At 45.9% G+C, this 8,105-nt stretch overlaps 1 long non-coding RNA gene across 1 annotated transcript; it reads right to left on the minus strand.

Annotated features, from left to right (window-relative positions):
• Positions 1-524: 524 nt before the first annotated feature.
• Positions 525-8,105, minus strand: LOC129527545 (uncharacterized). The gene is made up of 3 exons (XR_008672537.2): positions 7,252-8,105; positions 2,597-2,727; positions 525-909 (listed from the first exon to the last, which is right to left on the minus strand). It is a non-coding gene; the product is annotated as an uncharacterized lncRNA (long non-coding RNA).

Here is an 8,105-nt window from a genome sequence, read left to right on the forward strand (position 1 = left end):
ATTTGCTTCTTTTCCCAAACATCTCTATCCAGAACAGCTTTTAGCAACAAAGTTACCCAATGCCCTTCCCTAGTCTCTCCTTGCAACTGGCTCTCAGTAGGGGGTAGGAGGAAATCCTTGACAGAACCAATTTACGTGACTGTTTGGAGGACTCTGGCTAGCCCCAGGAGGTGTTTGCATTTTTAAATTGGTTACTAGTTATCTCAAATGAGTTTCTAATTAGTAGAGCTTTAGGCATTGTAAGGAAATGAAGTGAAAATATGTAAATATTGTGGGGGAAGACTCCCCCCACCATGCCTGCTCCACCAGTGGCATTGACTTTTCCTACGTTCTTTTCTTTGAGTCCAGTGATTTTTTTTCTTTTTTTCTTTTTTTTTTGAGAAGGAATCTCACTCTGTCACCCAGGCTGGAGTGCAGTGGCGCAGTCTCTGCTCACTGCAACTTCCCCCTCCTGGGTTCAAGCGATTCTCCTGCCTCAGCCTTCCGAGTAGCTGAGACTAAAGACACGTGCCACCATATCCAGCTAATTTTTTGCATTTTTAATAGAGGCAGGGTTTCACCATGTTAGCCAGGTTGGTCTCGATCTCCTGACCTCATGAGTCCAGTGATTTTTCTAAACTTGCAATGGGGTTCCCAGGGGTGGTAATTTTTAAGTGGGATTTGTAAGTTAGGACAGCCTGGTGAAGTCATACAATATGCTGTTTGCTGAGGCAAACTGTGTTCTCTGAAGATGGCCAAAATATCATCTCCCATCCTGTGGGCTCTTCTAGAAGCTTGTCTCACCCCCATCAAGAGGTGAAGTACAAATCTCCTCTTGAATCTGAGCAGGATTGAGACCGTTTCCACAAATAAGATGTAGTGGCAGTGAGGGAAGAGAGAGACCCTCTCATATTGTTTTATACTCAGTACCTGTTTTAAGAAAAAACAAGGAAATAAAACCAAAGACAGGCAGCCCGGCGCCAGGCCTGAAACCAGGCCTGGGCCTGCCTGGCCTAAACCCAGTAGTTAAAAATCAACTGATAACTTAGAAACCTATGTTATTCACAGATTCCAGACAGTTTTTAGAAGAACATTGTGAAACTCCCTGCCCTGTTCTCTCTGACCACTGGTGCATGCAGCCCCTGTCACATACTGCCTGCTTGCTCACATCAATCACGACCCTTTCATGTGAAATCTTTAGTGTTGTGAGGCCTTAAAAGGGACAGAAATTGCACTTGGGGAGCTCGGATTTTAAGGCAGTAGCTTGCCAATGCTCCCAGCTGAATAAAGCCCTTCCTTCTACAACTCGGTGTCTGAGAGGTTTTGTCTGTGGCTCGTCCTGCTTACAGCAGTGGCTCTATGAGACTTCAAGGGCCAGGTTAGAAGATGCTGTGCAACTTTCTCATGGTTCTCTCATTCTTGGCACATAGCCACCATGCTGTGAGGAAGCCCAAGCAGCCCGAGGCAAGACCCCTGTGGAGAGGAACCAAGGCCCTCTGGTGCACAGCCCTGGCTAAGCTTTCAGCTGACACCGGCATCAACTCTTCAGCCGTATGAAAGATTCACCTTGGTAGGGCATGGTGGCTTACACCCTTAATCCCAGTACTTTGGGAGGCCGAGGTTGGTGGATCACTTGAGGTCAGGAGTTCGAGACCAGCCTGGCCAGTATGGTGAAACCCTGTCTCTACAAAAATACAAAAATTAGCCAGGCATGGTGGCAGATGCCTGTAATCCCAGCTAACCAGGAGGCTGAGGCACAGGGGTATCTAGTATTGCTTGAACCTGGCAGGTGGAGGCTGCAATGAGCCAAGATCTGTCCACTACACTGCAGCCTGGGTGACAGAGCAAGACTCCATCTAAAAAAAAAAAAAAAAAAAAAAAGATTCACCTAGAGAGTGGTTCCTCCAGGCCCTGGGGAAGACTCCCCATTTGTTGCTGGGAAGAACAGAAATGAACCCTTTCCTTTGAACCCTGCCCAAAATACAGATTTATTAGCAGAACAAATGATGCGTTTTTTAAACCACTAAATTTTGGTTTATTATGCAACAGTAGATGATCAGAACCTCTACTTTGCATAAAGCCCCTGCTCCATGGAGCAACTAAGAGGGCACTGGAGTCAGTATGCTCAGGTTCAAATCCCTTCCTCACCCTGCGTCTTCTAGGTGACTTATGGCAAAATCCTTAAACTCCTTGTTTCTCAGATTCCCACCTGTAAAACAGGGATGATAATAATAGCGTCCACCTCATGGGTGCCATGAAGATATCCACTGGATGGGTGATTGCATCCCATGAATTGTGAATTCCTTTACAAATATTTATGGAATGCCAGTTACATGCCAGGCTATGCCAGGCACTGGGGAGTGGCAAGTGAGCAAAACAGCCCTGTTCCCTCCCTTCTGGTGCTTACAGTCTAATGGGGGTATAAGGACCTTAAACAAATAGACAAGTCAACATATCATGACCAATTATGATAGCTGTTCAGAGGAAGTGACATTTAGGCTGAGACCTGGATGATGGGTGGGCTTTAGCCAATGAAAAGACCAGGGAAAAATATATGCAAAGGCCCTGAGATATGAAACAGAGGACTTAGATCCCAAATCTGGGCTTCAGGCGATACCTTGCTATCTTGCATCTTTCCTCAAGCAACTGGAAGAGCTTCTTCCTGACACACATCTAAATGGTTTCTGGTTTCTTTTTATAGAATTGCACCAGTGCCCACTGTTTGAAGTATCCTTGGGGCTGCTGGCTCTGAAAACAAAACACAAACAAAAGGAAGTGTATATCAGTCAGGATTCTTGGCTGCAAGCCACAGCAGCTAATCCTATTTATGAAGGGAGGAGGGAGTTTCCTAGAAGGCTTTTGGGGGCTCACAGATGATCAGCTGTAAGATCAGGCTTAAGGAATGGGCAGGAGGAATGTGGGAGGGTTGGAGCCATCTGGTGGGAGCTATCCAGGCAGGGATAGAGCTGACTCCATCTTTGCAACTCTCTTTTGAGAGTCAAAACTCTGGTAGCAAACATCTGACTGGCTGAGCCCAGGTCTTTCGTTCCCTCCCGTGGTACCAGGGAAGATCTGGTCCCTTTGGTTTCATGAGTATCTGGAGAGTGGAGCTGGTGGTGGAGAATGGGCTCGGGATTTGCACCCTGCCAAAGACTTCTCCAAGACAGATCAGGTTGCTAATGGGGATGTCAGCCACAGACCAACACATGCCACCCTGGCTTCCTCATGTTCCCCAGCCACCCTGATTTCCTTGAGAGAAGCAGTGACTCCAGAGTTCATTTTTGCTTGTTCTCTGTCTTCTTTTCCCAGTGGGAGGCTCCATCAGGGTCTGAGATCTCTGGCTGTCCTGGACACAAGTGCCAGCCCCATTCCCAGGCAGCGACACTGTGAAGATGTTCTCACATGACATCACCACTTTGGACTCCATCCTAATTCACTTGTGGCTTTTATAGCCTTGGCTTCCTGACATAAGTGTACAGCATTTGTCATTTGTGGGACCTGCTGCAGCCTCAGGGCTGGCCCTCCTCATTTCTCCTCTGCTCTGTATTTACATTTTGTTGGAATCAAGCCAAAGTGTGCTCCCCTTGGTGCCCATTACTCAGACCTTGGCTCCGAACTCAAGATGGGCAACTCTGACCCTTTGTCAGTATGTGGGTGGGTTTGGCCATGAGGCATTTTTGGTCTCCTTGGGATGGGTTGAAGGGGAAAAGCAGGGAGACTAAGCAGAGTGGGGTTGGAGAAACTGAGTCATCAGCTTCAATGAGATGGCAGTTAATCCTGGCATTCTGAATTACTGTGCAAGAGCACATGGAGGATGAGAGCAAGCTTGGGGCTGGGGATCATCTCCAAGGTGGTCCAGTCTCGTGGGTGGGACCAGCAGCCACAATTTCAGACAGTGCTCATCTCTGATCTTTGGTAGTCTGAGAATTAGGGAAATGTTTCCATCAGGACCTGAAGACGTGGGTGTGGATGACAGAGTCCACTCTCTTGGGGGAAGTCAAGAGAGTCTGGGCAGAGGAACATCCTGGCTTTGGAGTCAGAAAGAAGTCATCTGGATTCTGGCTGTGCCGCTGACTTGATAAAAGTGACTTAATTTCTCTGAATCTTAGTTGTATCTGTAATATGGAGATAAAAATAGAATCCATGCTTCACAGGGTTATTGCAAGAATTAGATGCTGTGATGCTTGCTGAGCTCTCAGCACAGTTCCTGGCACCCAGAAAGAACTCCAAGCATGAAAGCTATGTTAATAGAGACTGGGGAGGCTGTGGCTTGGTGGCCATGCAGGTGGGTCCCCGGGCTTATCCCAGGACCACTACAAATCATTCTATAGCAGTGAGGTGGGGTCTGGGAACCACACCCGGTACACCTGGGATTGCTTCTCCCCAAAGGTTTGATATCTTCAATGCCTATCCTGAGGCTGCACGTTCCTTCAACAATGGCTGCAGTGACATCTCATCTTCACAGACAGCACCCGCAGGCTCTCCCCATTCTTCTTCGAAATTTCCCTTCTCTGGGATCCTCAGATTATTTCCTTCTGCCTAGAGTCTTTGGACAACAGCCAGCTTGTTTTCCTGCCTCCCAGGAGGCTGCTTCTCTTTAGGTAGCCCATTGGCAATGGCACCCACCATTAGTGCCAAGCCCGTGTTTCCAGACACCTAACCCCAGGCAGAACAAGAGGGGTGATCAAGTGCTCCCGATGGCCTGGTTTCCTGGGCTGGGGTTGGCTTAGAGGTAAGAGGAGTGGGGACAGAGGCTTCCGCAGTGCCTGCAACTGGGGAGGATGGGTGGCCGCAGGGCCCAACAGCCTTTTTTCTTGGCTGGTGAGATTCTTGGTTGTTTAGATTGCAGCATGTTCTTTGGAAAGTCTGGTTCTTATGGAGGAAAACTCTAGGAGAGAAGGGTGGTCTGTCAGCTAGGTAGGGTGTAGAGAATCAGTTAAATCAGTTAAAACATTTGAACGTTGACTTCAGTAAAGACCAGAGTGATGAGTGTCTTGTCTTCAACTCTTCTTCCAGGGTTCTGTGTTTAACTCGTTGCATCAGAAAAGGGGAATGTGTGGGTTGACATAACTAGACTATGGGGTGGCTTTCTTTTGTCCATTTTCTCTCTCCCTCTCATCTCTATAACCTGGCTTCTTTCCTCCTACTGTAGATGGAATTTTTGTACATGGTGAGAATCTTGGCAGAAATCTCCTGGCCATTTATCCCTATGGCTTTGTTGCCAGAAAGAAAATGGACTTCCCTGTCCTAGCTCTTGTTTGAAAACTCCCAGGAAAGAGTTGTAATTGGCTCTCTTGGGTTACTTCTCTACCCTTAGACTGGGGGTTTGAGACACTACGATGGACTCAACTTGAGTCCTTCTACAGCTAAGAGTGGGGTTGGGTGCATCTGTTACCTGAAGAAGTGAAGGAGTTGGGGGCACAGACACGGCCACCAGAAGAAATCACTGTGAATTGAATCCACAAAATGGTTAATTCTGACAAAGCTATTTCCAATGCACTGTTTTCTTATCCATTTCAAGTCCTCTTTGGAATAAGCCAGGGTACAAAAGCATTTATCAATAAAATATATGCTTTTGTTATAGCAGAAATGAGTGTGAAGTTAAAATAAAGAAACCCACCAAGAGTTACCAGCAACCCAGGAGATGACAAATAAATCAGTTTTGCCTGATTGTTCTTGATTGTTTGTAGTTCTGAAGGCATGAGTGAAGATGAGATCAGGGTGAGGGCGAGTTCACAGGCTCTCAGCCTACATAAAATTTGAAAATGGAAGCGCAGTACTTCAAATCACCATGGGAGCCTCTCCACAAACCTTAAATATTCAGAGGATACAGGCAGCATGGTCAATGAGGAAGTGATTCCAAGACCTGGGAAGATCTATGTACCAAATGAGGAGTGTATTGGTCAGGGTTCTTCAGAGAGGCAGAACCCATCGTGTATAAATAGACACACAAGAAGGGACTTACTGGGGAAATTGGCTCATGTGATTACGAAGGCTGAGAAGTCCCACGACAAACTGTCTACAAGCTGGAGACCTTGGGATGTTGGTAGCCTGGCTTGCGTCTAAAGGCCTCAGAACCTTGGAAGACCATGGTGTAATAACTCTCAGTCCAAGGACAAAAGCCTGAGAACCCAGGGGGCTGCTGGTGTTAAGCCCCAGAGTCCAGAAATCAGGAAGCCTGATGTTCTGATGTCCAAAGGCAGGAGAAGGAGAGTATGTCCCAGCTCCAAGAGATAGAGACACATTTGCTTTTTTTCTATTTTTGTTCTATCAGGGTCCTCAACTGATTGGATGGTACCCACTCACACTGAGAGTGGATCTTCCCTCCTTAGTCCACGCAGACTCTCACAGAAATCTCCTCTGGAAACACCTCCCGAGTGCTCATAGACACACCCCCAAATAACGCTTTCTGTAGGTATTCCTTAATCCAGTCAAATGGACACCTAAAATGAGCTGTTACAAGATGTCTTCTTTGGGATGCCTCAAGTTACAAGTATAGTCAAAACATTACATTTGAGGTCCTTGCATAGAAATATTTTGGAAATATGTTTATTTTCTTGTCTGGACAATTCTATGTTGCTTTAGAGGATGGCCAGCATGGCTTTTAGCTTAGTGATATACAAGATGGGTCATGTTTGCATAGGGGTGAGGTAGTGCCACATTTTTAATTAACTATTGATTAGTGGGATTTGTGTATTGAGGTTAATCAGGTACAACAAGAACAGATAACTTTACTTGGATTCTTTTAAGCTCAAGTACATAAATTTAATGCAGGGTAACTGTATATTAGAAACAACTTTTTTTTTTTGTCTAGAAGTAATCAATGTAGTCTCCAAGCTGACAATAACAAGCAAAATTCAACCTTCTTCTATTTGTGCGAATATGGTTTTTATTTTCTTCTTAGGTTATGGAGCAAAGGGGACATATTTCTCTTTCTTGGAAAAATCTCACTATATATGGTGAGCAACAGCCCATTACCGTGGAAGGGACAAATGCAGTATTTTCCCAACAAGGAGTCACCTTGCATTCCCAGAGATAGCTGGAGCTGAAGTACAAGGATTTGTCAGGGAAGAAATATTGTTGAGCTTCCTACTAACTCAGGAGTGTCTTCAGGTTAAATTGGAAGGTCTTGTGACAAGGCTGAGAAAAATACACCAAGCGAGAGTTTTTGCTGAAAGATTACTGTTTCTTGATGCCAGATGTGTGAAGCTATGATTGCATTTATCATGAGTGTGGGACCAAAGACTGAATTTTAACCACAGGGTTGCTTACCTGGCAGTCTCTCAAGAGATCCTGGAGTTCACATCTTTCTGAAATCAAAACAAACAAATAATTTCCCCACCTGTCCTTTTAGAACTTGGAAATGGTTATAGTTCTTCAAGCCTGGACAGAGAAAAACTGAGGAGAGGACACCTGAGTGATCAAGGTATTTTTTCTCTTGACACTCATGTAGAAGCTTTGGGGCCTGATAACATCAGTCTTTGTGACCTCTTAGAATCCTTTGTGATTTCCTGGATTCTTCAGATTCTGTTTGTTGAGCAAGGCGCACGCACTGTGGTCAGGCCAGCACCTCATCTTTTCTGCAAACCACTTTCTCCTATTTTCAGAACACTATTATTCAGTTTATGTGGTTCAGGGAGGTCACATGACTCAGCCTTGTCCAATCAGAGGACTCAATCCTGCTGGCCACATTGATTGGTCCAGGAATGGATATATCCTAAGAATGGGCCAATCACTGCTTTCCGTGAGTCTTTTCTCAGAGGTTGTGGGAAAGATGCTTTCTCCTAAGCCGGTATTGAGGGCTGTGTGTAGTACCCAGGCTTGAGACCGTGAACTGCCGTCTTGTGTCCACCTGGATAAAGCTTGTCTGATAATAAAGCAAAGTGGAGCTGAGGGATAAAGAGAGAGACATACATAGGACCCTGATGACATTATTTGAACCTAGATGCCGCTAAGTCTGAAGCTAGTTGTCCGGAATTGGTGGGTTCTTGGTCTCACTGACTTCAAGAATGAAGCTGCGGACTCTCACGGTGAGTGTCTCAGTTCTTAAAGAGGGCGTGTCCGCAGTTTGTTTCTTCTGATGTTCGGATGCGTTCAGAGTTTCTTCCTCCTGGTGGGTTCGTGGT

The sequence above is a fragment of the Gorilla gorilla genome, chromosome 18 (genome assembly GCF_029281585.2).
Source record: "Gorilla gorilla gorilla isolate KB3781 chromosome 18, NHGRI_mGorGor1-v2.1_pri, whole genome shotgun sequence".
NCBI lineage: Eukaryota > Metazoa > Chordata > Mammalia > Primates > Hominidae > Gorilla > Gorilla gorilla.